This window comes from Schistocerca piceifrons, unplaced genomic scaffold, assembly GCF_021461385.2.
Source record: "Schistocerca piceifrons isolate TAMUIC-IGC-003096 unplaced genomic scaffold, iqSchPice1.1 HiC_scaffold_569, whole genome shotgun sequence".
NCBI classification, from domain to species: domain Eukaryota; kingdom Metazoa; phylum Arthropoda; class Insecta; order Orthoptera; family Acrididae; genus Schistocerca; species Schistocerca piceifrons.
Window position 1 is genome coordinate 88,088 of NW_025728809.1, and position 27,900 is coordinate 115,987.

At 54.7% G+C, this 27,900-nt stretch overlaps 63 non-coding genes across 63 annotated transcripts; 50 read left to right on the plus strand and 13 right to left on the minus strand.

Moving 5' to 3' along the window:
• Positions 1-495: 495 nt before the first annotated feature.
• Positions 496-567, minus strand: Trnag-ucc. The gene has a single exon. It is a non-coding gene; the product is annotated as a tRNA-Gly (tRNA).
• A 342-nt stretch (positions 568-909) lies between these two features.
• On the plus strand, positions 910-980 carry Trnag-gcc. The gene has a single exon. It is a non-coding gene; the product is annotated as a tRNA-Gly (tRNA).
• Positions 981-1,361: 381 nt separating this feature from the next.
• Trnam-cau lies at positions 1,362-1,434 on the plus strand. The gene has a single exon. It is a non-coding gene; the product is annotated as a tRNA-Met (tRNA).
• Positions 1,435-1,739: 305 nt separating this feature from the next.
• Positions 1,740-1,811, plus strand: Trnae-uuc. Its single transcript has one exon. It is a non-coding gene; the product is annotated as a tRNA-Glu (tRNA).
• Positions 1,812-2,009: 198 nt separating this feature from the next.
• Positions 2,010-2,083, plus strand: Trnai-aau. The gene has a single exon. It is a non-coding gene; the product is annotated as a tRNA-Ile (tRNA).
• A 610-nt stretch (positions 2,084-2,693) lies between these two features.
• Trnag-ucc lies at positions 2,694-2,765 on the minus strand. Its single transcript has one exon. It is a non-coding gene; the product is annotated as a tRNA-Gly (tRNA).
• A 342-nt stretch (positions 2,766-3,107) lies between these two features.
• Positions 3,108-3,178, plus strand: Trnag-gcc. The gene has a single exon. It is a non-coding gene; the product is annotated as a tRNA-Gly (tRNA).
• A 381-nt stretch (positions 3,179-3,559) lies between these two features.
• Positions 3,560-3,632, plus strand: Trnam-cau. The gene has a single exon. It is a non-coding gene; the product is annotated as a tRNA-Met (tRNA).
• Positions 3,633-3,937: 305 nt separating this feature from the next.
• On the plus strand, positions 3,938-4,009 carry Trnae-uuc. The gene has a single exon. It is a non-coding gene; the product is annotated as a tRNA-Glu (tRNA).
• Positions 4,010-4,207: 198 nt separating this feature from the next.
• Trnai-aau lies at positions 4,208-4,281 on the plus strand. Its single transcript has one exon. It is a non-coding gene; the product is annotated as a tRNA-Ile (tRNA).
• A 610-nt stretch (positions 4,282-4,891) lies between these two features.
• Positions 4,892-4,963, minus strand: Trnag-ucc. The gene has a single exon. It is a non-coding gene; the product is annotated as a tRNA-Gly (tRNA).
• A 342-nt stretch (positions 4,964-5,305) lies between these two features.
• Positions 5,306-5,376, plus strand: Trnag-gcc. Its single transcript has one exon. It is a non-coding gene; the product is annotated as a tRNA-Gly (tRNA).
• Positions 5,377-5,757: 381 nt separating this feature from the next.
• Trnam-cau lies at positions 5,758-5,830 on the plus strand. Its single transcript has one exon. It is a non-coding gene; the product is annotated as a tRNA-Met (tRNA).
• A 305-nt stretch (positions 5,831-6,135) lies between these two features.
• Positions 6,136-6,207, plus strand: Trnae-uuc. The gene has a single exon. It is a non-coding gene; the product is annotated as a tRNA-Glu (tRNA).
• Positions 6,208-6,405: 198 nt separating this feature from the next.
• Positions 6,406-6,479, plus strand: Trnai-aau. Its single transcript has one exon. It is a non-coding gene; the product is annotated as a tRNA-Ile (tRNA).
• Positions 6,480-7,089: 610 nt separating this feature from the next.
• Trnag-ucc lies at positions 7,090-7,161 on the minus strand. The gene has a single exon. It is a non-coding gene; the product is annotated as a tRNA-Gly (tRNA).
• A 342-nt stretch (positions 7,162-7,503) lies between these two features.
• Positions 7,504-7,574, plus strand: Trnag-gcc. Its single transcript has one exon. It is a non-coding gene; the product is annotated as a tRNA-Gly (tRNA).
• Positions 7,575-7,955: 381 nt separating this feature from the next.
• Positions 7,956-8,028, plus strand: Trnam-cau. The gene has a single exon. It is a non-coding gene; the product is annotated as a tRNA-Met (tRNA).
• Positions 8,029-8,333: 305 nt separating this feature from the next.
• Positions 8,334-8,405, plus strand: Trnae-uuc. Its single transcript has one exon. It is a non-coding gene; the product is annotated as a tRNA-Glu (tRNA).
• Positions 8,406-8,603: 198 nt separating this feature from the next.
• Positions 8,604-8,677, plus strand: Trnai-aau. Its single transcript has one exon. It is a non-coding gene; the product is annotated as a tRNA-Ile (tRNA).
• Positions 8,678-9,287: 610 nt separating this feature from the next.
• Positions 9,288-9,359, minus strand: Trnag-ucc. Its single transcript has one exon. It is a non-coding gene; the product is annotated as a tRNA-Gly (tRNA).
• A 342-nt stretch (positions 9,360-9,701) lies between these two features.
• Trnag-gcc lies at positions 9,702-9,772 on the plus strand. Its single transcript has one exon. It is a non-coding gene; the product is annotated as a tRNA-Gly (tRNA).
• A 381-nt stretch (positions 9,773-10,153) lies between these two features.
• Positions 10,154-10,226, plus strand: Trnam-cau. The gene has a single exon. It is a non-coding gene; the product is annotated as a tRNA-Met (tRNA).
• Positions 10,227-10,531: 305 nt separating this feature from the next.
• Trnae-uuc lies at positions 10,532-10,603 on the plus strand. The gene has a single exon. It is a non-coding gene; the product is annotated as a tRNA-Glu (tRNA).
• A 198-nt stretch (positions 10,604-10,801) lies between these two features.
• Trnai-aau lies at positions 10,802-10,875 on the plus strand. The gene has a single exon. It is a non-coding gene; the product is annotated as a tRNA-Ile (tRNA).
• A 610-nt stretch (positions 10,876-11,485) lies between these two features.
• On the minus strand, positions 11,486-11,557 carry Trnag-ucc. The gene has a single exon. It is a non-coding gene; the product is annotated as a tRNA-Gly (tRNA).
• A 342-nt stretch (positions 11,558-11,899) lies between these two features.
• Positions 11,900-11,970, plus strand: Trnag-gcc. Its single transcript has one exon. It is a non-coding gene; the product is annotated as a tRNA-Gly (tRNA).
• A 381-nt stretch (positions 11,971-12,351) lies between these two features.
• On the plus strand, positions 12,352-12,424 carry Trnam-cau. The gene has a single exon. It is a non-coding gene; the product is annotated as a tRNA-Met (tRNA).
• A 305-nt stretch (positions 12,425-12,729) lies between these two features.
• Positions 12,730-12,801, plus strand: Trnae-uuc. Its single transcript has one exon. It is a non-coding gene; the product is annotated as a tRNA-Glu (tRNA).
• A 198-nt stretch (positions 12,802-12,999) lies between these two features.
• Positions 13,000-13,073, plus strand: Trnai-aau. The gene has a single exon. It is a non-coding gene; the product is annotated as a tRNA-Ile (tRNA).
• Positions 13,074-13,683: 610 nt separating this feature from the next.
• On the minus strand, positions 13,684-13,755 carry Trnag-ucc. Its single transcript has one exon. It is a non-coding gene; the product is annotated as a tRNA-Gly (tRNA).
• Positions 13,756-14,097: 342 nt separating this feature from the next.
• Positions 14,098-14,168, plus strand: Trnag-gcc. The gene has a single exon. It is a non-coding gene; the product is annotated as a tRNA-Gly (tRNA).
• A 381-nt stretch (positions 14,169-14,549) lies between these two features.
• Trnam-cau lies at positions 14,550-14,622 on the plus strand. Its single transcript has one exon. It is a non-coding gene; the product is annotated as a tRNA-Met (tRNA).
• Positions 14,623-14,927: 305 nt separating this feature from the next.
• Trnae-uuc lies at positions 14,928-14,999 on the plus strand. Its single transcript has one exon. It is a non-coding gene; the product is annotated as a tRNA-Glu (tRNA).
• A 198-nt stretch (positions 15,000-15,197) lies between these two features.
• Positions 15,198-15,271, plus strand: Trnai-aau. Its single transcript has one exon. It is a non-coding gene; the product is annotated as a tRNA-Ile (tRNA).
• A 610-nt stretch (positions 15,272-15,881) lies between these two features.
• Positions 15,882-15,953, minus strand: Trnag-ucc. Its single transcript has one exon. It is a non-coding gene; the product is annotated as a tRNA-Gly (tRNA).
• A 342-nt stretch (positions 15,954-16,295) lies between these two features.
• On the plus strand, positions 16,296-16,366 carry Trnag-gcc. The gene has a single exon. It is a non-coding gene; the product is annotated as a tRNA-Gly (tRNA).
• A 381-nt stretch (positions 16,367-16,747) lies between these two features.
• Positions 16,748-16,820, plus strand: Trnam-cau. Its single transcript has one exon. It is a non-coding gene; the product is annotated as a tRNA-Met (tRNA).
• Positions 16,821-17,125: 305 nt separating this feature from the next.
• Positions 17,126-17,197, plus strand: Trnae-uuc. The gene has a single exon. It is a non-coding gene; the product is annotated as a tRNA-Glu (tRNA).
• Positions 17,198-17,395: 198 nt separating this feature from the next.
• On the plus strand, positions 17,396-17,469 carry Trnai-aau. The gene has a single exon. It is a non-coding gene; the product is annotated as a tRNA-Ile (tRNA).
• Positions 17,470-18,079: 610 nt separating this feature from the next.
• Positions 18,080-18,151, minus strand: Trnag-ucc. The gene has a single exon. It is a non-coding gene; the product is annotated as a tRNA-Gly (tRNA).
• A 342-nt stretch (positions 18,152-18,493) lies between these two features.
• Positions 18,494-18,564, plus strand: Trnag-gcc. Its single transcript has one exon. It is a non-coding gene; the product is annotated as a tRNA-Gly (tRNA).
• A 381-nt stretch (positions 18,565-18,945) lies between these two features.
• Positions 18,946-19,018, plus strand: Trnam-cau. The gene has a single exon. It is a non-coding gene; the product is annotated as a tRNA-Met (tRNA).
• A 305-nt stretch (positions 19,019-19,323) lies between these two features.
• On the plus strand, positions 19,324-19,395 carry Trnae-uuc. Its single transcript has one exon. It is a non-coding gene; the product is annotated as a tRNA-Glu (tRNA).
• A 198-nt stretch (positions 19,396-19,593) lies between these two features.
• Positions 19,594-19,667, plus strand: Trnai-aau. The gene has a single exon. It is a non-coding gene; the product is annotated as a tRNA-Ile (tRNA).
• A 610-nt stretch (positions 19,668-20,277) lies between these two features.
• On the minus strand, positions 20,278-20,349 carry Trnag-ucc. Its single transcript has one exon. It is a non-coding gene; the product is annotated as a tRNA-Gly (tRNA).
• A 342-nt stretch (positions 20,350-20,691) lies between these two features.
• Positions 20,692-20,762, plus strand: Trnag-gcc. Its single transcript has one exon. It is a non-coding gene; the product is annotated as a tRNA-Gly (tRNA).
• Positions 20,763-21,143: 381 nt separating this feature from the next.
• On the plus strand, positions 21,144-21,216 carry Trnam-cau. The gene has a single exon. It is a non-coding gene; the product is annotated as a tRNA-Met (tRNA).
• A 305-nt stretch (positions 21,217-21,521) lies between these two features.
• On the plus strand, positions 21,522-21,593 carry Trnae-uuc. Its single transcript has one exon. It is a non-coding gene; the product is annotated as a tRNA-Glu (tRNA).
• Positions 21,594-21,791: 198 nt separating this feature from the next.
• Positions 21,792-21,865, plus strand: Trnai-aau. The gene has a single exon. It is a non-coding gene; the product is annotated as a tRNA-Ile (tRNA).
• Positions 21,866-22,475: 610 nt separating this feature from the next.
• Positions 22,476-22,547, minus strand: Trnag-ucc. Its single transcript has one exon. It is a non-coding gene; the product is annotated as a tRNA-Gly (tRNA).
• A 342-nt stretch (positions 22,548-22,889) lies between these two features.
• On the plus strand, positions 22,890-22,960 carry Trnag-gcc. Its single transcript has one exon. It is a non-coding gene; the product is annotated as a tRNA-Gly (tRNA).
• A 381-nt stretch (positions 22,961-23,341) lies between these two features.
• Trnam-cau lies at positions 23,342-23,414 on the plus strand. Its single transcript has one exon. It is a non-coding gene; the product is annotated as a tRNA-Met (tRNA).
• A 305-nt stretch (positions 23,415-23,719) lies between these two features.
• On the plus strand, positions 23,720-23,791 carry Trnae-uuc. The gene has a single exon. It is a non-coding gene; the product is annotated as a tRNA-Glu (tRNA).
• Positions 23,792-23,989: 198 nt separating this feature from the next.
• Positions 23,990-24,063, plus strand: Trnai-aau. Its single transcript has one exon. It is a non-coding gene; the product is annotated as a tRNA-Ile (tRNA).
• Positions 24,064-24,673: 610 nt separating this feature from the next.
• Positions 24,674-24,745, minus strand: Trnag-ucc. Its single transcript has one exon. It is a non-coding gene; the product is annotated as a tRNA-Gly (tRNA).
• Positions 24,746-25,087: 342 nt separating this feature from the next.
• On the plus strand, positions 25,088-25,158 carry Trnag-gcc. Its single transcript has one exon. It is a non-coding gene; the product is annotated as a tRNA-Gly (tRNA).
• A 381-nt stretch (positions 25,159-25,539) lies between these two features.
• On the plus strand, positions 25,540-25,612 carry Trnam-cau. The gene has a single exon. It is a non-coding gene; the product is annotated as a tRNA-Met (tRNA).
• A 305-nt stretch (positions 25,613-25,917) lies between these two features.
• Trnae-uuc lies at positions 25,918-25,989 on the plus strand. The gene has a single exon. It is a non-coding gene; the product is annotated as a tRNA-Glu (tRNA).
• Positions 25,990-26,187: 198 nt separating this feature from the next.
• Trnai-aau lies at positions 26,188-26,261 on the plus strand. Its single transcript has one exon. It is a non-coding gene; the product is annotated as a tRNA-Ile (tRNA).
• Positions 26,262-26,871: 610 nt separating this feature from the next.
• Positions 26,872-26,943, minus strand: Trnag-ucc. Its single transcript has one exon. It is a non-coding gene; the product is annotated as a tRNA-Gly (tRNA).
• Positions 26,944-27,285: 342 nt separating this feature from the next.
• On the plus strand, positions 27,286-27,356 carry Trnag-gcc. The gene has a single exon. It is a non-coding gene; the product is annotated as a tRNA-Gly (tRNA).
• Positions 27,357-27,737: 381 nt separating this feature from the next.
• Trnam-cau lies at positions 27,738-27,810 on the plus strand. Its single transcript has one exon. It is a non-coding gene; the product is annotated as a tRNA-Met (tRNA).
• Positions 27,811-27,900: the final 90 nt, after the last annotated feature.

Sequence of the window (27,900 nt, forward strand, 5' to 3'; positions counted from 1 at the left end):
AGCGCTACAGCATTCACTCGCCAATGGCCATAATATCTTGAATACACTGGTTCTCAACCGATAAAGAGAAAATGAAAGAAAATGTCCGATTGCCGATGCGTAACAACTTTGGCCCTTGTCAGTACTTGGGCGGGTGAGCGCATGGGAACACAGGGCACTATTTGCACTTTTACTTCCTATTTTTGTTTCTCCTTTGTTTTCGGAGCTACAGCCCGATTCGGTCAGGGAGACGCCACCGTGAAATGAAGGGGGCGTGCTGTGTGTCCATCGCCTCGCCTCTCCTTACCTCTCTCAGTCGTTTCTCGTGCTTGTCGTTTTGATAAAGGCCGATTTGAGAGCGTCAGCTCTCGCGTCAGCTGAGCAAAGTCGAGACAAGTCGAGACACGAGACAAGTCGAGACACACTAAGGGCTGGTATGCAGCGAGTAAGAGGGCGAAAAAACAATAATTTAAGAGCGCGTGGCAAAAGTACTCATACGCGAAATTAAAAGCCTGCTGCGGTGGCCGGGAATCGAACGCGGATCAACTGCTTGGAAGGCAACTATGCTGACCATTACACCACCACCGCACAAGCGAGCGCCGCGCGTCCGCGCTGTGTCGGCTTCCCGCCAGTCGGCAGCGGCCGAAGGTGATCGTACCTGGCAGGCGCATTTCGAGGCAGGCTAGGGGAGCACATCCAGACGCATTCGGACAGCGTATCCGCGCACATTTCGCATCCTTTGGCAAGAGTTGGGCGCCGGCGACGCAAGAGTACGCAGAGGACCGCGTTCTGGCGGCATTTTTAAGCAGTGCAGTGCAGGATTCAGCGTCTGCAGCATCTTTCCCACAGAATGCTACGGCGCTTGACGGCAGTCCCACTTTCCCTTGAGACATCTGCTCGGGAAGCAGCGTCAAGTTACCGCTGGCCCCAGCATCGGTGGTTCAGTGGTAGAATGCTCGCCTGCCACGCGGGCGGCCCGGGTTCGATTCCCGGCCGATGCATCATTTTGCTTTTCCCGCGATGATGCTGCCGCGTGGCTTGAGCGCTTGAGATGCACGATCCACAAGAATGTGTAGCTGGATTTCCCTTGAGAAGGACCGAGAACGCAGCACTCGCGGGTCCCCACTAGGACGCTCGCATCATGTTCTACAGACTAGCGTCGGCCTGGCCTCACAAGTTGCTGGGTCCGGGTGCCTCCGAGGCTCTGAACTTTAACGACAAGGAGTGCTGCCTATCGTTGCAACAGCTGCAGCAGCACCGCAATCAACTGGGCCGGCAGTGCACGTGTAGCAACAGAACACGTTATCCAGGAAGTACAGTGTCTCTACGTCTAATATTGGGTACGGTATTTACCCAGTTTCCAGGACAAGCGGTGCACCCGTGCCTCGGTAGCGCAGTAGGCAGCGCGTAAGTCTCATAATCTTAAGGTCGTGAGTTCGATCCTCACCCGGGGCATTTAATTTTCTGTGACTGATGGTGGTGCTGTTGCTAGGGCGCCAACGTATTTCTTGTTTGTTATCCACAACGTTTCAACGCTTCAGCGGGAAAATGTTTACTTCCTGTTATTGCTACTTACAGCTTCCCTTTTCCTCTTCTCCCAGCAGAGCATGAAGCCAAAAGCATTGCTCTGCGGCGTTTGAGGTGCGCGCCTTGCCAGTCAGTATGTGCAAAGATGCTCGCAAAGAGAGAGGGGCGCCGACGCGGCACTCGACACGAAATGCGCCAAGCGACCGTACGAACGGTCGAACGAAACGTCCACATCCGGTGTGGTCTAGTGGCTAGGATACCTGGCTTTCACCCAGGAGGCCCGGGTTCGATTCCCGGTACCGGAACGGAATTTTTTCCACACGAATCGTGGCAAGTTTGAGCTGTCCGAGCAGCCGTTTGCCGTCCTGCTCGCAATATAGCTACTGTTTCGTGACCGTCAGCAGAATATAGACTAGGGAAGCAGACACACGACGACCATAGAAATGGTGTATGGCTTCATGCCACCTGTTTCCAGCGTAGGGCTGAGCAGCTGCATCTGCCGAGGCCCGTTAGCTCAGTTGGTTAGAGCGTCGTGCTAATAACGCGAAGGTCGTGGGTTCGATCCCCCCACGGGCCACTACTCTTTTACTACTACGAAAAGGCAGCGCCGATTTCAGCTGGCGAGTGTGATGACCAAAAGATCATCACCCTGCGTGGAAGTTGACAGAGGATCCGAACCCGACTCGTCGGGAAGCGCTACAGCATTCACTCGCCAATGGCCATAATATCTTGAATACACTGGTTCTCAACCGATAAAGAGAAAATGAAAGAAAATGTCCGATTGCCGATGCGTAACAACTTTGGCCCTTGTCAGTACTTGGGCGGGTGAGCGCATGGGAACACAGGGCACTATTTGCACTTTTACTTCCTATTTTTGTTTCTCCTTTGTTTTCGGAGCTACAGCCCGATTCGGTCAGGGAGACGCCACCGTGAAATGAAGGGGGCGTGCTGTGTGTCCATCGCCTCGCCTCTCCTTACCTCTCTCAGTCGTTTCTCGTGCTTGTCGTTTTGATAAAGGCCGATTTGAGAGCGTCAGCTCTCGCGTCAGCTGAGCAAAGTCGAGACAAGTCGAGACACGAGACAAGTCGAGACACACTAAGGGCTGGTATGCAGCGAGTAAGAGGGCGAAAAAACAATAATTTAAGAGCGCGTGGCAAAAGTACTCATACGCGAAATTAAAAGCCTGCTGCGGTGGCCGGGAATCGAACGCGGATCAACTGCTTGGAAGGCAACTATGCTGACCATTACACCACCACCGCACAAGCGAGCGCCGCGCGTCCGCGCTGTGTCGGCTTCCCGCCAGTCGGCAGCGGCCGAAGGTGATCGTACCTGGCAGGCGCATTTCGAGGCAGGCTAGGGGAGCACATCCAGACGCATTCGGACAGCGTATCCGCGCACATTTCGCATCCTTTGGCAAGAGTTGGGCGCCGGCGACGCAAGAGTACGCAGAGGACCGAGTTCTGGCGGCATTTTTAAGCAGTGCAGTGCAGGATTCAGCGTCTGCAGCATCTTTCCCACAGAATGCTACGGCGCTTGACGGCAGTCCCACTTTCCCTTGAGACATCTGCTCGGGAAGCAGCGTCAAGTTACCGCTGGCCCCAGCATCGGTGGTTCAGTGGTAGAATGCTCGCCTGCCACGCGGGCGGCCCGGGTTCGATTCCCGGCCGATGCATCATTTTGCTTTTCCCGCGATGATGCTGCCGCGTGGCTTGAGCGCTTGAGATGCACGATCCACAAGAATGTGTAGCTGGATTTCCCTTGAGAAGGACCGAGAACGCAGCACTCGCGGGTCCCCACTAGGACGCTCGCATCATGTTCTACAGACTAGCGTCGGCCTGGCCTCACAAGTTGCTGGGTCCGGGTGCCTCCGAGGCTCTGAACTTTAACGACAAGGAGTGCTGCCTATCGTTGCAACAGCTGCAGCAGCACCGCAATCAACTGGGCCGGCAGTGCACGTGTAGCAACAGAACACGTTATCCAGGAAGTACAGAGTCTCTACGTCTAATATTGGGTACGGTATTTACCCAGTTTCCAGGACAAGCGGTGCACCCGTGCCTCGGTAGCGCAGTAGGCAGCGCGTAAGTCTCATAATCTTAAGGTCGTGAGTTCGATCCTCACCCGGGGCATTTAATTTTCTGTGACTGATGGTGGTGCTGTTGCTAGGGCGCCAACGTATTTCTTGTTTGTTATCCACAACGTTTCAACGCTTCAGCGGGAAAATGTTTACTTCCTGTTATTGCTACTTACAGCTTCCCTTTTCCTCTTCTCCCAGCAGAGCATGAAGCCAAAAGCATTGCTCTGCGGCGTTTGAGGTGCGCGCCTTGCCAGTCAGTATGTGCAAAGATGCTCGCAAAGAGAGAGGGGCGCCGACGCGGCACTCGACACGAAATGCGCCAAGCGACCGTACGAACGGTCGAACGAAACGTCCACATCCGGTGTGGTCTAGTGGCTAGGATACCTGGCTTTCACCCAGGAGGCCCGGGTTCGATTCCCGGTACCGGAACGGAATTTTTTCCACACGAATCGTGGCAAGTTTGAGCTGTCCGAGCAGCCGTTTGCCGTCCTGCTCGCAATATAGCTACTGTTTCGTGACCGTCAGCAGAATATAGACTAGGGAAGCAGACACACGACGACCATAGAAATGGTGTATGGCTTCATGCCACCTGTTTCCAGCGTAGGGCTGAGCAGCTGCATCTGCCGAGGCCCGTTAGCTCAGTTGGTTAGAGCGTCGTGCTAATAACGCGAAGGTCGTGGGTTCGATCCCCCCACGGGCCACTACTCTTTTACTACTACGAAAAGGCAGCGCCGATTTCAGCTGGCGAGTGTGATGACCAAAAGATCATCACCCTGCGTGGAAGTTGACAGAGGATCCGAACCCGACTCGTCGGGAAGCGCTACAGCATTCACTCGCCAATGGCCATAATATCTTGAATACACTGGTTCTCAACCGATAAAGAGAAAATGAAAGAAAATGTCCGATTGCCGATGCGTAACAACTTTGGCCCTTGTCAGTACTTGGGCGGGTGAGCGCATGGGAACACAGGGCACTATTTGCACTTTTACTTCCTATTTTTGTTTCTCCTTTGTTTTCGGAGCTACAGCCCGATTCGGTCAGGGAGACGCCACCGTGAAATGAAGGGGGCGTGCTGTGTGTCCATCGCCTCGCCTCTCCTTACCTCTCTCAGTCGTTTCTCGTGCTTGTCGTTTTGATAAAGGCCGATTTGAGAGCGTCAGCTCTCGCGTCAGCTGAGCAAAGTCGAGACAAGTCGAGACACGAGACAAGTCGAGACACACTAAGGGCTGGTATGCAGCGAGTAAGAGGGCGAAAAAACAATAATTTAAGAGCGCGTGGCAAAAGTACTCATACGCGAAATTAAAAGCCTGCTGCGGTGGCCGGGAATCGAACGCGGATCAACCGCTTGGAAGGCAACTATGCTGACCATTACACCACCACCGCACAAGCGAGCGCCGCGCGTCCGCGCTGTGTCGGCTTCCCGCCAGTCGGCAGCGGCCGAAGGTGATCGTACCTGGCAGGCGCATTTCGAGGCAGGCTAGGGGAGCACATCCAGACGCATTCGGACAGCGTATCCGCGCACATTTCGCATCCTTTGGCAAGAGTTGGGCGCCGGCGACGCAAGAGTACGCAGAGGACCGCGTTCTGGCGGCATTTTTAAGCAGTGCAGTGCAGGATTCAGCGTCTGCAGCATCTTTCCCACAGAATGCTACGGCGCTTGACGGCAGTCCCACTTTCCCTTGAGACATCTGCTCGGGAAGCAGCGTCAAGTTACCGCTGGCCCCAGCATCGGTGGTTCAGTGGTAGAATGCTCGCCTGCCACGCGGGCGGCCCGGGTTCGATTCCCGGCCGATGCATCATTTTGCTTTTCCCGCGATGATGCTGCCGCGTGGCTTGAGCGCTTGAGATGCACGATCCACAAGAATGTGTAGCTGGATTTCCCTTGAGAAGGACCGAGAACGCAGCACTCGCGGGTCCCCACTAGGACGCTCGCATCATGTTCTACAGACTAGCGTCGGCCTGGCCTCACAAGTTGCTGGGTCCGGGTGCCTCCGAGGCTCTGAACTTTAACGACAAGGAGTGCTGCCTATCGTTGCAACAGCTGCAGCAGCACCGCAATCAACTGGGCCGGCAGTGCACGTGTAGCAACAGAACACGTTATCCAGGAAGTACAGTGTCTCTACGTCTAATATTGGGTACGGTATTTACCCAGTTTCCAGGACAAGCGGTGCACCCGTGCCTCGGTAGCGCAGTAGGCAGCGCGTAAGTCTCATAATCTTAAGGTCGTGAGTTCGATCCTCACCCGGGGCATTTAATTTTCTGTGACTGATGGTGGTGCTGTTGCTAGGGCGCCAACGTATTTCTTGTTTGTTATCCACAACGTTTCAACGCTTCAGCGGGAAAATGTTTACTTCCTGTTATTGCTACTTACAGCTTCCCTTTTCCTCTTCTCCCAGCAGAGCATGAAGCCAAAAGCATTGCTCTGCGGCGTTTGAGGTGCGCGCCTTGCCAGTCAGTATGTGCAAAGATGCTCGCAAAGAGAGAGGGGCGCCGACGCGGCACTCGACACGAAATGCGCCAAGCGACCGTACGAACGGTCGAACGAAACGTCCACATCCGGTGTGGTCTAGTGGCTAGGATACCTGGCTTTCACCCAGGAGGCCCGGGTTCGATTCCCGGTACCGGAACGGAATTTTTTCCACACGAATCGTGGCAAGTTTGAGCTGTCCGAGCAGCCGTTTGCCGTCCTGCTCGCAATATAGCTACTGTTTCGTGACCGTCAGCAGAATATAGACTAGGGAAGCAGACACACGACGACCATAGAAATGGTGTATGGCTTCATGCCACCTGTTTCCAGCGTAGGGCTGAGCAGCTGCATCTGCCGAGGCCCGTTAGCTCAGTTGGTTAGAGCGTCGTGCTAATAACGCGAAGGTCGTGGGTTCGATCCCCCCACGGGCCACTACTCTTTTACTACTACGAAAAGGCAGCGCCGATTTCAGCTGGCGAGTGTGATGACCAAAAGATCATCACCCTGCGTGGAAGTTGACAGAGGATCCGAACCCGACTCGTCGGGAAGCGCTACAGCATTCACTCGCCAATGGCCATAATATCTTGAATACACTGGTTCTCAACCGATAAAGAGAAAATGAAAGAAAATGTCCGATTGCCGATGCGTAACAACTTTGGCCCTTGTCAGTACTTGGGCGGGTGAGCGCATGGGAACACAGGGCACTATTTGCACTTTTACTTCCTATTTTTGTTTCTCCTTTGTTTTCGGAGCTACAGCCCGATTCGGTCAGGGAGACGCCACCGTGAAATGAAGGGGGCGTGCTGTGTGTCCATCGCCTCGCCTCTCCTTACCTCTCTCAGTCGTTTCTCGTGCTTGTCGTTTTGATAAAGGCCGATTTGAGAGCGTCAGCTCTCGCGTCAGCTGAGCAAAGTCGAGACAAGTCGAGACACGAGACAAGTCGAGACACACTAAGGGCTGGTATGCAGCGAGTAAGAGGGCGAAAAAACAATAATTTAAGAGCGCGTGGCAAAAGTACTCATACGCGAAATTAAAAGCCTGCTGCGGTGGCCGGGAATCGAACGCGGATCAACCGCTTGGAAGGCAACTATGCTGACCATTACACCACCACCGCACAAGCGAGCGCCGCGCGTCCGCGCTGTGTCGGCTTCCCGCCAGTCGGCAGCGGCCGAAGGTGATCGTACCTGGCAGGCGCATTTCGAGGCAGGCTAGGGGAGCACATCCAGACGCATTCGGACAGCGTATCCGCGCACATTTCGCATCCTTTGGCAAGAGTTGGGCGCCGGCGACGCAAGAGTACGCAGAGGACCGCGTTCTGGCGGCATTTTTAAGCAGTGCAGTGCAGGATTCAGCGTCTGCAGCATCTTTCCCACAGAATGCTACGGCGCTTGACGGCAGTCCCACTTTCCCTTGAGACATCTGCTCGGGAAGCAGCGTCAAGTTACCGCTGGCCCCAGCATCGGTGGTTCAGTGGTAGAATGCTCGCCTGCCACGCGGGCGGCCCGGGTTCGATTCCCGGCCGATGCATCATTTTGCTTTTCCCGCGATGATGCTGCCGCGTGGCTTGAGCGCTTGAGATGCACGATCCACAAGAATGTGTAGCTGGATTTCCCTTGAGAAGGACCGAGAACGCTGCACTCGCGGGTCCCCACTAGGACGCTCGCATCATGTTCTACAGACTAGCGTCGGCCTGGCCTCACAAGTTGCTGGGTCCGGGTGCCTCCGAGGCTCTGAACTTTAACGACAAGGAGTGCTGCCTATCGTTGCAACAGCTGCAGCAGCACCGCAATCAACTGGGCCGGCAGTGCACGTGTAGCAACAGAACACGTTATCCAGGAAGTACAGTGTCTCTACGTCTAATATTGGGTACGGTATTTACCCAGTTTCCAGGACAAGCGGTGCACCCGTGCCTCGGTAGCGCAGTAGGCAGCGCGTAAGTCTCATAATCTTAAGGTCGTGAGTTCGATCCTCACCCGGGGCATTTAATTTTCTGTGACTGATGGTGGTGCTGTTGCTAGGGCGCCAACGTATTTCTTGTTTGTTATCCACAACGTTTCAACGCTTCAGCGGGAAAATGTTTACTTCCTGTTATTGCTACTTACAGCTTCCCTTTTCCTCTTCTCCCAGCAGAGCATGAAGCCAAAAGCATTGCTCTGCGGCGTTTGAGGTGCGCGCCTTGCCAGTCAGTATGTGCAAAGATGCTCGCAAAGAGAGAGGGGCGCCGACGCGGCACTCGACACGAAATGCGCCAAGCGACCGTACGAACGGTCGAACGAAACGTCCACATCCGGTGTGGTCTAGTGGCTAGGATACCTGGCTTTCACCCAGGAGGCCCGGGTTCGATTCCCGGTACCGGAACGGAATTTTTTCCACACGAATCGTGGCAAGTTTGAGCTGTCCGAGCAGCCGTTTGCCGTCCTGCTCGCAATATAGCTACTGTTTCGTGACCGTCAGCAGAATATAGACTAGGGAAGCAGACACACGACGACCATAGAAATGGTGTATGGCTTCATGCCACCTGTTTCCAGCGTAGGGCTGAGCAGCTGCATCTGCCGAGGCCCGTTAGCTCAGTTGGTTAGAGCGTCGTGCTAATAACGCGAAGGTCGTGGGTTCGATCCCCCCACGGGCCACTACTCTTTTACTACTACGAAAAGGCAGCGCCGATTTCAGCTGGCGAGTGTGATGACCAAAAGATCATCACCCTGCGTGGAAGTTGACAGAGGATCCGAACCCGACTCGTCGGGAAGCGCTACAGCATTCACTCGCCAATGGCCATAATATCTTGAATACACTGGTTCTCAACCGATAAAGAGAAAATGAAAGAAAATGTCCGATTGCCGATGCGTAACAACTTTGGCCCTTGTCAGTACTTGGGCGGGTGAGCGCATGGGAACACAGGGCACTATTTGCACTTTTACTTCCTATTTTTGTTTCTCCTTTGTTTTCGGAGCTACAGCCCGATTCGGTCAGGGAGACGCCACCGTGAAATGAAGGGGGCGTGCTGTGTGTCCATCGCCTCGCCTCTCCTTACCTCTCTCAGTCGTTTCTCGTGCTTGTCGTTTTGATAAAGGCCGATTTGAGAGCGTCAGCTCTCGCGTCAGCTGAGCAAAGTCGAGACAAGTCGAGACACGAGACAAGTCGAGACACACTAAGGGCTGGTATGCAGCGAGTAAGAGGGCGAAAAAACAATAATTTAAGAGCGCGTGGCAAAAGTACTCATACGCGAAATTAAAAGCCTGCTGCGGTGGCCGGGAATCGAACGCGGATCAACTGCTTGGAAGGCAACTATGCTGACCATTACACCACCACCGCACAAGCGAGCGCCGCGCGTCCGCGCTGTGTCGGCTTCCCGCCAGTCGGCAGCGGCCGAAAGTGATCGTACCTGGCAGGCGCATTTCGAGGCAGGCTAGGGGAGCACATCCAGACGCATTCGGACAGCGTATCCGCGCACATTTCGCATCCTTTGGCAAGAGTTGGGCGCCGGCGATGCAAGAGTACGCAGAGGACCGCGTTCTGGCGGCATTTTTAAGCAGTGCAGTGCAGGATTCAGCGTCTGCAGCATCTTTCCCACAGAATGCTACGGCGCTTGACGGCAGTCCCACTTTCCCTTGAGACATCTGCTCGGGAAGCAGCGTCAAGTTACCGCTGGCCCCAGCATCGGTGGTTCAGTGGTAGAATGCTCGCCTGCCACGCGGGCGGCCCGGGTTCGATTCCCGGCCGATGCATCATTTTGCTTTTCCCGCGATGATGCTGCCGCGTGGCTTGAGCGCTTGAGATGCACGATCCACAAGAATGTGTAGCTGGATTTCCCTTGAGAAGGACCGAGAACGCAGCACTCGCGGGTCCCCACTAGGACGCTCGCATCATGTTCTACAGACTAGCGTCGGCCTGGCCTCACAAGTTGCTGGGTCCGGGTGCCTCCGAGGCTCTGAACTTTAACGACAAGGAGTGCTGCCTATCGTTGCAACAGCTGCAGCAGCACCGCAATCAACTGGGCCGGCAGTGCACGTGTAGCAACAGAACACGTTATCCAGGAAGTACAGTGTCTCTACGTCTAATATTGGGTACGGTATTTACCCAGTTTCCAGGACAAGCGGTGCACCCGTGCCTCGGTAGCGCAGTAGGCAGCGCGTAAGTCTCATAATCTTAAGGTCGTGAGTTCGATCCTCACCCGGGGCATTTAATTTTCTGTGACTGATGGTGGTGCTGTTGCTAGGGCGCCAACGTATTTCTTGTTTGTTATCCACAACGTTTCAACGCTTCAGCGGGAAAATGTTTACTTCCTGTTATTGCTACTTACAGCTTCCCTTTTCCTCTTCTCCCAGCAGAGCATGAAGCCAAAAGCATTGCTCTGCGGCGTTTGAGGTGCGCGCCTTGCCAGTCAGTATGTGCAAAGATGCTCGCAAAGAGAGAGGGGCGCCGACGCGGCACTCGACACGAAATGCGCCAAGCGACCGTACGAACGGTCGAACGAAACGTCCACATCCGGTGTGGTCTAGTGGCTAGGATACCTGGCTTTCACCCAGGAGGCCCGGGTTCGATTCCCGGTACCGGAACGGAATTTTTTCCACACGAATCGTGGCAAGTTTGAGCTGTCCGAGCAGCCGTTTGCCGTCCTGCTCGCAATATAGCTACTGTTTCGTGACCGTCAGCAGAATATAGACTAGGGAAGCAGACACACGACGACCATAGAAATGGTGTATGGCTTCATGCCACCTGTTTCCAGCGTAGGGCTGAGCAGCTGCATCTGCCGAGGCCCGTTAGCTCAGTTGGTTAGAGCGTCGTGCTAATAACGCGAAGGTCGTGGGTTCGATCCCCCCACGGGCCACTACTCTTTTACTACTACGAAAAGGCAGCGCCGATTTCAGCTGGCGAGTGTGATGACCAAAAGATCATCACCCTGCGTGGAAGTTGACAGAGGATCCGAACCCGACTCGTCGGGAAGCGCTACAGCATTCACTCGCCAATGGCCATAATATCTTGAATACACTGGTTCTCAACCGATAAAGAGAAAATGAAAGAAAATGTCCGATTGCCGATGCGTAACAACTTTGGCCCTTGTCAGTACTTGGGCGGGTGAGCGCATGGGAACACAGGGCACTATTTGCACTTTTACTTCCTATTTTTGTTTCTCCTTTGTTTTCGGAGCTACAGCCCGATTCGGTCAGGGAGACGCCACCGTGAAATGAAGGGGGCGTGCTGTGTGTCCATCGCCTCGCCTCTCCTTACCTCTCTCAGTCGTTTCTCGTGCTTGTCGTTTTGATAAAGGCCGATTTGAGAGCGTCAGCTCTCGCGTCAGCTGAGCAAAGTCGAGACAAGTCGAGACACGAGACAAGTCGAGACACACTAAGGGCTGGTATGCAGCGAGTAAGAGGGCGAAAAAACAATAATTTAAGAGCGCGTGGCAAAAGTACTCATACGCGAAATTAAAAGCCTGCTGCGGTGGCCGGGAATCGAACGCGGATCAACTGCTTGGAAGGCAACTATGCTGACCATTACACCACCACCGCACAAGCGAGCGCCGCGCGTCCGCGCTGTGTCGGCTTCCCGCCAGTCGGCAGCGGCCGAAAGTGATCGTACCTGGCAGGCGCATTTCGAGGCAGGCTAGGGGAGCACATCCAGACGCATTCGGACAGCGTATCCGCGCACATTTCGCATCCTTTGGCAAGAGTTGGGCGCCGGCGACGCAAGAGTACGCAGAGGACCGCGTTCTGGCGGCATTTTTAAGCAGTGCAGTGCAGGATTCAGCGTCTGCAGCATCTTTCCCACAGAATGCTACGGCGCTTGACGGCAGTCCCACTTTCCCTTGAGACATCTGCTCGGGAAGCAGCGTCAAGTTACCGCTGGCCCCAGCATCGGTGGTTCAGTGGTAGAATGCTCGCCTGCCACGCGGGCGGCCCGGGTTCGATTCCCGGCCGATGCATCATTTTGCTTTTCCCGCGATGATGCTGCCGCGTGGCTTGAGCGCTTGAGATGCACGATCCACAAGAATGTGTAGCTGGATTTCCCTTGAGAAGGACCGAGAACGCAGCACTCGCGGGTCCCCACTAGGACGCTCGCATCATGTTCTACAGACTAGCGTCGGCCTGGCCTCACAAGTTGCTGGGTCCGGGTGCCTCCGAGGCTCTGAACTTTAACGACAAGGAGTGCTGCCTATCGTTGCAACAGCTGCAGCAGCACCGCAATCAACTGGGCCGGCAGTGCACGTGTAGCAACAGAACACGTTATCCAGGAAGTACAGTGTCTCTACGTCTAATATTGGGTACGGTATTTACCCAGTTTCCAGGACAAGCGGTGCACCCGTGCCTCGGTAGCGCAGTAGGCAGCGCGTAAGTCTCATAATCTTAAGGTCGTGAGTTCGATCCTCACCCGGGGCATTTAATTTTCTGTGACTGATGGTGGTGCTGTTGCTAGGGCGCCAACGTATTTCTTGTTTGTTATCCACAACGTTTCAACGCTTCAGCGGGAAAATGTTTACTTCCTGTTATTGCTACTTACAGCTTCCCTTTTCCTCTTCTCCCAGCAGAGCATGAAGCCAAAAGCATTGCTCTGCGGCGTTTGAGGTGCGCGCCTTGCCAGTCAGTATGTGCAAAGATGCTCGCAAAGAGAGAGGGGCGCCGACGCGGCACTCGACACGAAATGCGCCAAGCGACCGTACGAACGGTCGAACGAAACGTCCACATCCGGTGTGGTCTAGTGGCTAGGATACCTGGCTTTCACCCAGGAGGCCCGGGTTCGATTCCCGGTACCGGAACGGAATTTTTTCCACACGAATCGTGGCAAGTTTGAGCTGTCCGAGCAGCCGTTTGCCGTCCTGCTCGCAATATAGCTACTGTTTCGTGACCGTCAGCAGAATATAGACTAGGGAAGCAGACACACGACGACCATAGAAATGGTGTATGGCTTCATGCCACCTGTTTCCAGCGTAGGGCTGAGCAGCTGCATCTGCCGAGGCCCGTTAGCTCAGTTGGTTAGAGCGTCGTGCTAATAACGCGAAGGTCGTGGGTTCGATCCCCCCACGGGCCACTACTCTTTTACTACTACGAAAAGGCAGCGCCGATTTCAGCTGGCGAGTGTGATGACCAAAAGATCATCACCCTGCGTGGAAGTTGACAGAGGATCCGAACCCGACTCGTCGGGAAGCGCTACAGCATTCACTCGCCAATGGCCATAATATCTTGAATACACTGGTTCTCAACCGATAAAGAGAAAATGAAAGAAAATGTCCGATTGCCGATGCGTAACAACTTTGGCCCTTGTCAGTACTTGGGCGGGTGAGCGCATGGGAACACAGGGCACTATTTGCACTTTTACTTCCTATTTTTGTTTCTCCTTTGTTTTCGGAGCTACAGCCCGATTCGGTCAGGGAGACGCCACCGTGAAATGAAGGGGGCGTGCTGTGTGTCCATCGCCTCGCCTCTCCTTACCTCTCTCAGTCGTTTCTCGTGCTTGTCGTTTTGATAAAGGCCGATTTGAGAGCGTCAGCTCTCGCGTCAGCTGAGCAAAGTCGAGACAAGTCGAGACACGAGACAAGTCGAGACACACTAAGGGCTGGTATGCAGCGAGTAAGAGGGCGAAAAAACAATAATTTAAGAGCGCGTGGCAAAAGTACTCATACGCGAAATTAAAAGCCTGCTGCGGTGGCCGGGAATCGAACGCGGATCAACCGCTTGGAAGGCAACTATGCTGACCATTACACCACCACCGCACAAGCGAGCGCCGCGCGTCCGCGCTGTGTCGGCTTCCCGCCAGTCGGCAGCGGCCGAAGGTGATCGTACCTGGCAGGCGCATTTCGAGGCAGGCTAGGGGAGCACATCCAGACGCATTCGGACAGCGTATCCGCGCACATTTCGCATCCTTTGGCAAGAGTTGGGCGCCGGCGACGCAAGAGTACGCAGAGGACCGCGTTCTGGCGGCATTTTTAAGCAGTGCAGTGCAGGATTCAGCGTCTGCAGCATCTTTCCCACAGAATGCTACGGCGCTTGACGGCAGTCCCACTTTCCCTTGAGACATCTGCTCGGGAAGCAGCGTCAAGTTACCGCTGGCCCCAGCATCGGTGGTTCAGTGGTAGAATGCTCGCCTGCCACGCGGGCGGCCCGGGTTCGATTCCCGGCCGATGCATCATTTTGCTTTTCCCGCGATGATGCTGCCGCGTGGCTTGAGCGCTTGAGATGCACGATCCACAAGAATGTGTAGCTGGATTTCCCTTGAGAAGGACCGAGAACGCAGCACTCGCGGGTCCCCACTAGGACGCTCGCATCATGTTCTACAGACTAGCGTCGGCCTGGCCTCACAAGTTGCTGGGTCCGGGTGCCTCCGAGGCTCTGAACTTTAACGACAAGGAGTGCTGCCTATCGTTGCAACAGCTGCAGCAGCACCGCAATCAACTGGGCCGGCAGTGCACGTGTAGCAACAGAACACGTTATCCAGGAAGTACAGTGTCTCTACGTCTAATATTGGGTACGGTATTTACCCAGTTTCCAGGACAAGCGGTGCACCCGTGCCTCGGTAGCGCAGTAGGCAGCGCGTAAGTCTCATAATCTTAAGGTCGTGAGTTCGATCCTCACCCGGGGCATTTAATTTTCTGTGACTGATGGTGGTGCTGTTGCTAGGGCGCCAACGTATTTCTTGTTTGTTATCCACAACGTTTCAACGCTTCAGCGGGAAAATGTTTACTTCCTGTTATTGCTACTTACAGCTTCCCTTTTCCTCTTCTCCCAGCAGAGCATGAAGCCAAAAGCATTGCTCTGCGGCGTTTGAGGTGCGCGCCTTGCCAGTCAGTATGTGCAAAGATGCTCGCAAAGAGAGAGGGGCGCCGACGCGGCACTCGACACGAAATGCGCCAAGCGACCGTACGAACGGTCGAACGAAACGTCCACATCCGGTGTGGTCTAGTGGCTAGGATACCTGGCTTTCACCCAGGAGGCCCGGGTTCGATTCCCGGTACCGGAACGGAATTTTTTCCACACGAATCGTGGCAAGTTTGAGCTGTCCGAGCAGCCGTTTGCCGTCCTGCTCGCAATATAGCTACTGTTTCGTGACCGTCAGCAGAATATAGACTAGGGAAGCAGACACACGACGACCATAGAAATGGTGTATGGCTTCATGCCACCTGTTTCCAGCGTAGGGCTGAGCAGCTGCATCTGCCGAGGCCCGTTAGCTCAGTTGGTTAGAGCGTCGTGCTAATAACGCGAAGGTCGTGGGTTCGATCCCCCCACGGGCCACTACTCTTTTACTACTACGAAAAGGCAGCGCCGATTTCAGCTGGCGAGTGTGATGACCAAAAGATCATCACCCTGCGTGGAAGTTGACAGAGGATCCGAACCCGACTCGTCGGGAAGCGCTACAGCATTCACTCGCCAATGGCCATAATATCTTGAATACACTGGTTCTCAACCGATAAAGAGAAAATGAAAGAAAATGTCCGATTGCCGATGCGTAACAACTTTGGCCCTTGTCAGTACTTGGGCGGGTGAGCGCATGGGAACACAGGGCACTATTTGCACTTTTACTTCCTATTTTTGTTTCTCCTTTGTTTTCGGAGCTACAGCCCGATTCGGTCAGGGAGACGCCACCGTGAAATGAAGGGGGCGTGCTGTGTGTCCATCGCCTCGCCTCTCCTTACCTCTCTCAGTCGTTTCTCGTGCTTGTCGTTTTGATAAAGGCCGATTTGAGAGCGTCAGCTCTCGCGTCAGCTGAGCAAAGTCGAGACAAGTCGAGACACGAGACAAGTCGAGACACACTAAGGGCTGGTATGCAGCGAGTAAGAGGGCGAAAAAACAATAATTTAAGAGCGCGTGGCAAAAGTACTCATACGCGAAATTAAAAGCCTGCTGCGGTGGCCGGGAATCGAACGCGGATCAACTGCTTGGAAGGCAACTATGCTGACCATTACACCACCACCGCACAAGCGAGCGCCGCGCGTCCGCGCTGTGTCGGCTTCCCGCCAGTCGGCAGCGGCCGAAAGTGATCGTACCTGGCAGGCGCATTTCGAGGCAGGCTAGGGGAGCACATCCAGACGCATTCGGACAGCGTATCCGCGCACATTTCGCATCCTTTGGCAAGAGTTGGGCGCCGGCGATGCAAGAGTACGCAGAGGACCGCGTTCTGGCGGCATTTTTAAGCAGTGCAGTGCAGGATTCAGCGTCTGCAGCATCTTTCCCACAGAATGCTACGGCGCTTGACGGCAGTCCCACTTTCCCTTGAGACATCTGCTCGGGAAGCAGCGTCAAGTTACCGCTGGCCCCAGCATCGGTGGTTCAGTGGTAGAATGCTCGCCTGCCACGCGGGCGGCCCGGGTTCGATTCCCGGCCGATGCATCATTTTGCTTTTCCCGCGATGATGCTGCCGCGTGGCTTGAGCGCTTGAGATGCACGATCCACAAGAATGTGTAGCTGGATTTCCCTTGAGAAGGACCGAGAACGCAGCACTCGCGGGTCCCCACTAGGACGCTCGCATCATGTTCTACAGACTAGCGTCGGCCTGGCCTCACAAGTTGCTGGGTCCGGGTGCCTCCGAGGCTCTGAACTTTAACGACAAGGAGTGCTGCCTATCGTTGCAACAGCTGCAGCAGCACCGCAATCAACTGGGCCGGCAGTGCACGTGTAGCAACAGAACACGTTATCCAGGAAGTACAGTGTCTCTACGTCTAATATTGGGTACGGTATTTACCCAGTTTCCAGGACAAGCGGTGCACCCGTGCCTCGGTAGCGCAGTAGGCAGCGCGTAAGTCTCATAATCTTAAGGTCGTGAGTTCGATCCTCACCCGGGGCATTTAATTTTCTGTGACTGATGGTGGTGCTGTTGCTAGGGCGCCAACGTATTTCTTGTTTGTTATCCACAACGTTTCAACGCTTCAGCGGGAAAATGTTTACTTCCTGTTATTGCTACTTACAGCTTCCCTTTTCCTCTTCTCCCAGCAGAGCATGAAGCCAAAAGCATTGCTCTGCGGCGTTTGAGGTGCGCGCCTTGCCAGTCAGTATGTGCAAAGATGCTCGCAAAGAGAGAGGGGCGCCGACGCGGCACTCGACACGAAATGCGCCAAGCGACCGTACGAACGGTCGAACGAAACGTCCACATCCGGTGTGGTCTAGTGGCTAGGATACCTGGCTTTCACCCAGGAGGCCCGGGTTCGATTCCCGGTACCGGAACGGAATTTTTTCCACACGAATCGTGGCAAGTTTGAGCTGTCCGAGCAGCCGTTTGCCGTCCTGCTCGCAATATAGCTACTGTTTCGTGACCGTCAGCAGAATATAGACTAGGGAAGCAGACACACGACGACCATAGAAATGGTGTATGGCTTCATGCCACCTGTTTCCAGCGTAGGGCTGAGCAGCTGCATCTGCCGAGGCCCGTTAGCTCAGTTGGTTAGAGCGTCGTGCTAATAACGCGAAGGTCGTGGGTTCGATCCCCCCACGGGCCACTACTCTTTTACTACTACGAAAAGGCAGCGCCGATTTCAGCTGGCGAGTGTGATGACCAAAAGATCATCACCCTGCGTGGAAGTTGACAGAGGATCCGAACCCGACTCGTCGGGAAGCGCTACAGCATTCACTCGCCAATGGCCATAATATCTTGAATACACTGGTTCTCAACCGATAAAGAGAAAATGAAAGAAAATGTCCGATTGCCGATGCGTAACAACTTTGGCCCTTGTCAGTACTTGGGCGGGTGAGCGCATGGGAACACAGGGCACTATTTGCACTTTTACTTCCTATTTTTGTTTCTCCTTTGTTTTCGGAGCTACAGCCCGATTCGGTCAGGGAGACGCCACCGTGAAATGAAGGGGGCGTGCTGTGTGTCCATCGCCTCGCCTCTCCTTACCTCTCTCAGTCGTTTCTCGTGCTTGTCGTTTTGATAAAGGCCGATTTGAGAGCGTCAGCTCTCGCGTCAGCTGAGCAAAGTCGAGACAAGTCGAGACACGAGACAAGTCGAGACACACTAAGGGCTGGTATGCAGCGAGTAAGAGGGCGAAAAAACAATAATTTAAGAGCGCGTGGCAAAAGTACTCATACGCGAAATTAAAAGCCTGCTGCGGTGGCCGGGAATCGAACGCGGATCAACTGCTTGGAAGGCAACTATGCTGACCATTACACCACCACCGCACAAGCGAGCGCCGCGCGTCCGCGCTGTGTCGGCTTCCCGCCAGTCGGCAGCGGCCGAAAGTGATCGTACCTGGCAGGCGCATTTCGAGGCAGGCTAGGGGAGCACATCCAGACGCATTCGGACAGCGTATCCGCGCACATTTCGCATCCTTTGGCAAGAGTTGGGCGCCGGCGACGCAAGAGTACGCAGAGGACCGCGTTCTGGCGGCATTTTTAAGCAGTGCAGTGCAGGATTCAGCGTCTGCAGCATCTTTCCCACAGAATGCTACGGCGCTTGACGGCAGTCCCACTTTCCCTTGAGACATCTGCTCGGGAAGCAGCGTCAAGTTACCGCTGGCCCCAGCATCGGTGGTTCAGTGGTAGAATGCTCGCCTGCCACGCGGGCGGCCCGGGTTCGATTCCCGGCCGATGCATCATTTTGCTTTTCCCGCGATGATGCTGCCGCGTGGCTTGAGCGCTTGAGATGCACGATCCACAAGAATGTGTAGCTGGATTTCCCTTGAGAAGGACCGAGAACGCAGCACTCGCGGGTCCCCACTAGGACGCTCGCATCATGTTCTACAGACTAGCGTCGGCCTGGCCTCACAAGTTGCTGGGTCCGGGTGCCTCCGAGGCTCTGAACTTTAACGACAAGGAGTGCTGCCTATCGTTGCAACAGCTGCAGCAGCACCGCAATCAACTGGGCCGGCAGTGCACGTGTAGCAACAGAACACGTTATCCAGGAAGTACAGTGTCTCTACGTCTAATATTGGGTACGGTATTTACCCAGTTTCCAGGACAAGCGGTGCACCCGTGCCTCGGTAGCGCAGTAGGCAGCGCGTAAGTCTCATAATCTTAAGGTCGTGAGTTCGATCCTCACCCGGGGCATTTAATTTTCTGTGACTGATGGTGGTGCTGTTGCTAGGGCGCCAACGTATTTCTTGTTTGTTATCCACAACGTTTCAACGCTTCAGCGGGAAAATGTTTACTTCCTGTTATTGCTACTTACAGCTTCCCTTTTCCTCTTCTCCCAGCAGAGCATGAAGCCAAAAGCATTGCTCTGCGGCGTTTGAGGTGCGCGCCTTGCCAGTCAGTATGTGCAAAGATGCTCGCAAAGAGAGAGGGGCGCCGACGCGGCACTCGACACGAAATGCGCCAAGCGACCGTACGAACGGTCGAACGAAACGTCCACATCCGGTGTGGTCTAGTGGCTAGGATACCTGGCTTTCACCCAGGAGGCCCGGGTTCGATTCCCGGTACCGGAACGGAATTTTTTCCACACGAATCGTGGCAAGTTTGAGCTGTCCGAGCAGCCGTTTGCCGTCCTGCTCGCAATATAGCTACTGTTTCGTGACCGTCAGCAGAATATAGACTAGGGAAGCAGACACACGACGACCATAGAAATGGTGTATGGCTTCATGCCACCTGTTTCCAGCGTAGGGCTGAGCAGCTGCATCTGCCGAGGCCCGTTAGCTCAGTTGGTTAGAGCGTCGTGCTAATAACGCGAAGGTCGTGGGTTCGATCCCCCCACGGGCCACTACTCTTTTACTACTACGAAAAGGCAGCGCCGATTTCAGCTGGCGAGTGTGATGACCAAAAGATCATCACCCTGCGTGGAAGTTGACAGAGGATCCGAACCCGACTCGTCGGGAAGCGCTACAGCATTCACTCGCCAATGGCCATAATATCTTGAATACACTGGTTCTCAACCGATAAAGAGAAAATGAAAGAAAATGTCCGATTGCCGATGCGTAACAACTTTGGCCCTTGTCAGTACTTGGGCGGGTGAGCGCATGGGAACACAGGGCACTATTTGCACTTTTACTTCCTATTTTTGTTTCTCCTTTGTTTTCGGAGCTACAGCCCGATTCGGTCAGGGAGACGCCACCGTGAAATGAAGGGGGCGTGCTGTGTGTCCATCGCCTCGCCTCTCCTTACCTCTCTCAGTCGTTTCTCGTGCTTGTCGTTTTGATAAAGGCCGATTTGAGAGCGTCAGCTCTCGCGTCAGCTGAGCAAAGTCGAGACAAGTCGAGACACGAGACAAGTCGAGACACACTAAGGGCTGGTATGCAGCGAGTAAGAGGGCGAAAAAACAATAATTTAAGAGCGCGTGGCAAAAGTACTCATACGCGAAATTAAAAGCCTGCTGCGGTGGCCGGGAATCGAACGCGGATCAACTGCTTGGAAGGCAACTATGCTGACCATTACACCACCACCGCACAAGCGAGCGCCGCGCGTCCGCGCTGTGTCGGCTTCCCGCCAGTCGGCAGCGGCCGAAAGTGATCGTACCTGGCAGGCGCATTTCGAGGCAGGCTAGGGGAGCACATCCAGACGCATTCGGACAGCGTATCCGCGCACATTTCGCATCCTTTGGCAAGAGTTGGGCGCCGGCGACGCAAGAGTACGCAGAGGACCGCGTTCTGGCGGCATTTTTAAGCAGTGCAGTGCAGGATTCAGCGTCTGCAGCATCTTTCCCACAGAATGCTACGGCGCTTGACGGCAGTCCCACTTTCCCTTGAGACATCTGCTCGGGAAGCAGCGTCAAGTTACCGCTGGCCCCAGCATCGGTGGTTCAGTGGTAGAATGCTCGCCTGCCACGCGGGCGGCCCGGGTTCGATTCCCGGCCGATGCATCATTTTGCTTTTCCCGCGATGATGCTGCCGCGTGGCTTGAGCGCTTGAGATGCACGATCCACAAGAATGTGTAGCTGGATTTCCCTTGAGAAGGACCGAGAACGCAGCACTCGCGGGTCCCCACTAGGACGCTCGCATCATGTTCTACAGACTAGCGTCGGCCTGGCCTCACAAGTTGCTGGGTCCGGGTGCCTCCGAGGCTCTGAACTTTAACGACAAGGAGTGCTGCCTATCGTTGCAACAGCTGCAGCAGCACCGCAATCAACTGGGCCGGCAGTGCACGTGTAGCAACAGAACACGTTATCCAGGAAGTACAGTGTCTCTACGTCTAATATTGGGTACGGTATTTACCCAGTTTCCAGGACAAGCGGTGCACCCGTGCCTCGGTAGCGCAGTAGGCAGCGCGTAAGTCTCATAATCTTAAGGTCGTGAGTTCGATCCTCACCCGGGGCATTTAATTTTCTGTGACTGATGGTGGTGCTGTTGCTAGGGCGCCAACGTATTTCTTGTTTGTTATCCACAACGTTTCAACGCTTCAGCGGGAAAATGTTTACTTCCTGTTATTGCTACTTACAGCTTCCCTTTTCCTCTTCTCCCAGCAGAGCATGAAGCCAAAAGCATTGCTCTGCGGCGTTTGAGGTGCGCGCCTTGCCAGTCAGTATGTGCAAAGATGCTCGCAAAGAGAGAGGGGCGCCGACGCGGCACTCGACACGAAATGCGCCAAGCGACCGTACGAACGGTCGAACGAAACGTCCACATCCGGTGTGGTCTAGTGGCTAGGATACCTGGCTTTCACCCAGGAGGCCCGGGTTCGATTCCCGGTACCGGAACGGAATTTTTTCCACACGAATCGTGGCAAGTTTGAGCTGTCCGAGCAGCCGTTTGCCGTCCTGCTCGCAATATAGCTACTGTTTCGTGACCGTCAGCAGAATATAGACTAGGGAAGCAGACACACGACGACCATAGAAATGGTGTATGGCTTCATGCCACCTGTTTCCAGCGTAGGGCTGAGCAGCTGCATCTGCCGAGGCCCGTTAGCTCAGTTGGTTAGAGCGTCGTGCTAATAACGCGAAGGTCGTGGGTTCGATCCCCCCACGGGCCACTACTCTTTTACTACTACGAAAAGGCAGCGCCGATTTCAGCTGGCGAGTGTGATGACCAAAAGATCATCACCCTGCGTGGAAGTTGACAGAGGATCCGAACCCGACTCGTCGGGAAGCGCTACAGCATTCACTCGCCAATGGCCATAATATCTTGAATACACTGGTTCTCAACCGATAAAGAGAAAATGAAAGAAAATGTCCGATTGCCGATGCGTAACAACTTTGGCCCTTGTCAGTACTTGGGCGGGTGAGCGCATGGGAACACAGGGCACTATTTGCACTTTTACTTCCTATTTTTGTTTCTCCTTTGTTTTCGGAGCTACAGCCCGATTCGGTCAGGGAGACGCCACCGTGAAATGAAGGGGGCGTGCTGTGTGTCCATCGCCTCGCCTCTCCTTACCTCTCTCAGTCGTTTCTCGTGCTTGTCGTTTTGATAAAGGCCGATTTGAGAGCGTCAGCTCTCGCGTCAGCTGAGCAAAGTCGAGACAAGTCGAGACACGAGACAAGTCGAGACACACTAAGGGCTGGTATGCAGCGAGTAAGAGGGCGAAAAAACAATAATTTAAGAGCGCGTGGCAAAAGTACTCATACGCGAAATTAAAAGCCTGCTGCGGTGGCCGGGAATCGAACGCGGATCAACTGCTTGGAAGGCAACTATGCTGACCATTACACCACCACCGCACAAGCGAGCGCCGCGCGTCCGCGCTGTGTCGGCTTCCCGCCAGTCGGCAGCGGCCGAAAGTGATCGTACCTGGCAGGCGCATTTCGAGGCAGGCTAGGGGAGCACATCCAGACGCATTCGGACAGCGTATCCGCGCACATTTCGCATCCTTTGGCAAGAGTTGGGCGCCGGCGACGCAAGAGTACGCAGAGGACCGCGTTCTGGCGGCATTTTTAAGCAGTGCAGTGCAGGATTCAGCGTCTGCAGCATCTTTCCCACAGAATGCTACGGCGCTTGACGGCAGTCCCACTTTCCCTTGAGACATCTGCTCGGGAAGCAGCGTCAAGTTACCGCTGGCCCCAGCATCGGTGGTTCAGTGGTAGAATGCTCGCCTGCCACGCGGGCGGCCCGGGTTCGATTCCCGGCCGATGCATCATTTTGCTTTTCCCGCGATGATGCTGCCGCGTGGCTTGAGCGCTTGAGATGCACGATCCACAAGAATGTGTAGCTGGATTTCCCTTGAGAAGGACCGAGAACGCAGCACTCGCGGGTCCCCACTAGGACGCTCGCATCATGTTCTACAGACTAGCGTCGGCCTGGCCTCACAAGTTGCTGGGTCCGGGTGCCTCCGAGGCTCTGAACTTTAACGACAAGGAGTGCTGCCTATCGTTGCAACAGCTGCAGCAGCACCGCAATCAACTGGGCCGGCAGTGCACGTGTAGCAACAGAACACGTTATCCAGGAAGTACAGTGTCTCTACGTCTAATATTGGGTACGGTATTTACCCAGTTTCCAGGACAAGCGGTGCACCCGTGCCTCGGTAGCGCAGTAGGCAGCGCGTAAGTCTCATAATCTTAAGGTCGTGAGTTCGATCCTCACCCGGGGCATTTAATTTTCTGTGACTGATGGTGGTGCTGTTGCTAGGGCGCCAACGTATTTCTTGTTTGTTATCCACAACGTTTCAACGCTTCAGCGGGAAAATGTTTACTTCCTGTTATTGCTACTTACAGCTTCCCTTTTCCTCTTCTCCCAGCAGAGCATGAAGCCAAAAGCATTGCTCTGCGGCGTTTGAGGTGCGCGCCTTGCCAGTCAGTATGTGCAAAGATGCTCGCAAAGAGAGAGGGGCGCCGACGCGGCACTCGACACGAAATGCGCCAAGCGACCGTACGAACGGTCGAACGAAACGTCCACATCCGGTGTGGTCTAGTGGCTAGGATACCTGGCTTTCACCCAGGAGGCCCGGGTTCGATTCCCGGTACCGGAACGGAATTTTTTCCACACGAATCGTGGCAAGTTTGAGCTGTCCGAGCAGCCGTTTGCCGTCCTGCTCGCAATATAGCTACTGTTTCGTGACCGTCAGCAGAATATAGACTAGGGAAGCAGACACACGACGACCATAGAAATGGTGTATGGCTTCATGCCACCTGTTTCCAGCGTAGGGCTGAGCAGCTGCATCTGCCGAGGCCCGTTAGCTCAGTTGGTTAGAGCGTCGTGCTAATAACGCGAAGGTCGTGGGTTCGATCCCCCCACGGGCCACTACTCTTTTACTACTACGAAAAGGCAGCGCCGATTTCAGCTGGCGAGTGTGATGACCAAAAGATCATCACCCTGCGTGGAAGTTGACAGAGGATCCGAACCCGACTCGTCGGGAAGCGCTACAGCATTCACTCGCCAATGGCCATAATATCTTGAATACACTGGTTCTCAACCGATAAAGAGAAAATGAAAGAAAATGTCCGATTGCCGATGCGTAACAACTTTGGCCCTTGTCAGTACTTGGGCGGGTGAGCGCATGGGAACACAGGGCACTATTTGCACTTTTACTTCCTATTTTTGTTTCTCCTTTGTTTTCGGAGCTACAGCCCGATTCGGTCAGGGAGACGCCACCGTGAAATGAAGGGGGCGTGCTGTGTGTCCATCGCCTCGCCTCTCCTTACCTCTCTCAGTCGTTTCTCGTGCTTGTCGTTTTGATAAAGGCCGATTTGAGAGCGTCAGCTCTCGCGTCAGCTGAGCAAAGTCGAGACAAGTCGAGACACGAGACAAGTCGAGACACACTAAGGGCTGGTATGCAGCGAGTAAGAGGGCGAAAAAACAATAATTTAAGAGCGCGTGGCAAAAGTACTCATACGCGAAATTAAAAGCCTGCTGCGGTGGCCGGGAATCGAACGCGGATCAACTGCTTGGAAGGCAACTATGCTGACCATTACACCACCACCGCACAAGCGAGCGCCGCGCGTCCGCGCTGTGTCGGCTTCCCGCCAGTCGGCAGCGGCCGAAAGTGATCGTACCTGGCAGGCGCATTTCGAGGCAGGCTAGGGGAGCACATCCAGACGCATTCGGACAGCGTATCCGCGCACATTTCGCATCCTTTGGCAAGAGTTGGGCGCCGGCGACGCAAGAGTACGCAGAGGACCGCGTTCTGGCGGCATTTTTAAGCAGTGCAGTGCAGGATTCAGCGTCTGCAGCATCTTTCCCACAGAATGCTACGGCGCTTGACGGCAGTCCCACTTTCCCTTGAGACATCTGCTCGGGAAGCAGCGTCAAGTTACCGCTGGCCCCAGCATCGGTGGTTCAGTGGTAGAATGCTCGCCTGCCACGCGGGCGGCCCGGGTTCGATTCCCGGCCGATGCATCATTTTGCTTTTCCCGCGATGATGCTGCCGCGTGGCTTGAGCGCTTGAGATGCACGATCCACAAGAATGTGTAGCTGGATTTCCCTTGAGAAGGACCGAGAACGCAGCACTCGCGGGTCCCCACTAGGACGCTCGCATCATGTTCTACAGACTAGCGTCGGCCTGGCCTCACAAGTTGCTGGGTCCGGGTGCCTCCGAGGCTCTGAACTTTAACGACAAGGAGTGCTGCCTATCGTTGCAACAGCTGCAGCAGCACCGCAATCAACTGGGCCGGCAGTGCACGTGTAGCAACAGAACACGTTATCCAGGAAGTACAGTGTCTCTACGTCTAATATTGGGTACGGTATTTACCCAGTTTCCAGGACAAGCGGTGCACCCGTGCCTCGGTAGCGCAGTAGGCAGCGCGTAAGTCTCATAATCTTAAGGTCGTGAGTTCGATCCTCACCCGGGGCATTTAATTTTCTGTGACTGATGGTGGTGCTGTTGCTAGGGCGCCAACGTATTTCTTGTTTGTTATCCACAACGTTTCAACGCTTCAGCGGGAAAATGTTTACTTCCTGTTATTGCTACTTACAGCTTCCCTTTTCCTCTTCTCCCAGCAGAGCATGAAGCCAAAAGCATTGCTCTGCGGCGTTTGAGGTGCGCGCCTTGCCAGTCAGTATGTGCAAAGATGCTCGCAAAGAGAGAGGGGCGCCGACGCGGCACTCGACACGAAATGCGCCAAGCGACCGTACGAACGGTCGAACGAAACGTCCACATCCGGTGTGGTCTAGTGGCTAGGATACCTGGCTTTCACCCAGGAGGCCCGGGTTCGATTCCCGGTACCGGAACGGAATTTTTTCCACACGAATCGTGGCAAGTTTGAGCTGTCCGAGCAGCCGTTTGCCGTCCTGCTCGCAATATAGCTACTGTTTCGTGACCGTCAGCAGAATATAGACTAGGGAAGCAGACACACGACGACCATAGAAATGGTGTATGGCTTCATGCCACCTGTTTCCAGCGTAGGGCTGAGCAGCTGCATCTGCCGAGGCCCGTTAGCTCAGTTGGTTAGAGCGTCGTGCTAATAACGCGAAGGTCGTGGGTTCGATCCCCCCACGGGCCACTACTCTTTTACTACTACGAAAAGGCAGCGCCGATTTCAGCTGGCGAGTGTGATGACCAAAAGATCATCACCCTGCGTGGAAGTTGACAGAGGATCCGAACCCGACTCGTCGGGAAGCGCTACAGCATTCACTCGCCAATGGCCATAATATCTTGAATACACTGGTTCTCAACCGATAAAGAGAAAATGAAAGAAAATGTCCGATTGCCGATGCGTAACAACTTTGGCCCTTGTCAGTACTTGGGCGGGTGAGCGCATGGGAACACAGGGCACTATTTGCACTTTTACTTCCTATTTTTGTTTCTCCTTTGTTTTCGGAGCTACAGCCCGATTCGGTCAGGGAGACGCCACCGTGAAATGAAGGGGGCGTGCTGTGTGTCCATCGCCTCGCCTCTCCTTACCTCTCTCAGTCGTTTCTCGTGCTTGTCGTTTTGATAAAGGCCGATTTGAGAGCGTCAGCTCTCGCGTCAGCTGAGCAAAGTCGAGACAAGTCGAGACACGAGACAAGTCGAGACACACTAAGGGCTGGTATGCAGCGAGTAAGAGGGCGAAAAAACAATAATTTAAGAGCGCGTGGCAAAAGTACTCATACGCGAAATTAAAAGCCTGCTGCGGTGGCCGGGAATCGAACGCGGATCAACTGCTTGGAAGGCAACTATGCTGACCATTACACCACCACCGCACAAGCGAGCGCCGCGCGTCCGCGCTGTGTCGGCTTCCCGCCAGTCGGCAGCGGCCGAAAGTGATCGTACCTGGCAGGCGCATTTCGAGGCAGGCTAGGGGAGCACATCCAGACGCATTCGGACAGCGTATCCGCGCACATTTCGCATCCTTTGGCAAGAGTTGGGCGCCGGCGACGCAAGAGTACGCAGAGGACCGCGTTCTGGCGGCATTTTTAAGCAGTGCAGTGCAGGATTCAGCGTCTGCAGCATCTTTCCCACAGAATGCTACGGCGCTTGACGGCAGTCCCACTTTCCCTTGAGACATCTGCTCGGGAAGCAGCGTCAAGTTACCGCTGGCCCCAGCATCGGTGGTTCAGTGGTAGAATGCTCGCCTGCCACGCGGGCGGCCCGGGTTCGATTCCCGGCCGATGCATCATTTTGCTTTTCCCGCGATGATGCTGCCGCGTGGCTTGAGCGCTTGAGATGCACGATCCACAAGAATGTGTAGCTGGATTTCCCTTGAGAAGGACCGAGAACGCAGCACTCGCGGGTCCCCACTAGGACGCTCGCATCATGTTCTACAGACTAGCGTCGGCCTGGCCTCACAAGTTGCTGGGTCCGGGTGCCTCCGAGGCTCTGAACTTTAACGACAAGGAGTGCTGCCTATCGTTGCAACAGCTGCAGCAGCACCGCAATCAACTGGGCCGGCAGTGCACGTGTAGCAACAGAACACGTTATCCAGGAAGTACAGTGTCTCTACGTCTAATATTGGGTACGGTATTTACCCAGTTTCCAGGACAAGCGGTGCACCCGTGCCTCGGTAGCGCAGTAGGCAGCGCGTAAGTCTCATAATCTTAAGGTCGTGAGTTCGATCCTCACCCGGGGCATTTAATTTTCTGTGACTGATGGTGGTGCTGTTGCTAGGGCGCCAACGTATTTCTTGTTTGTTATCCACAACGTTTCAACGCTTCAGCGGG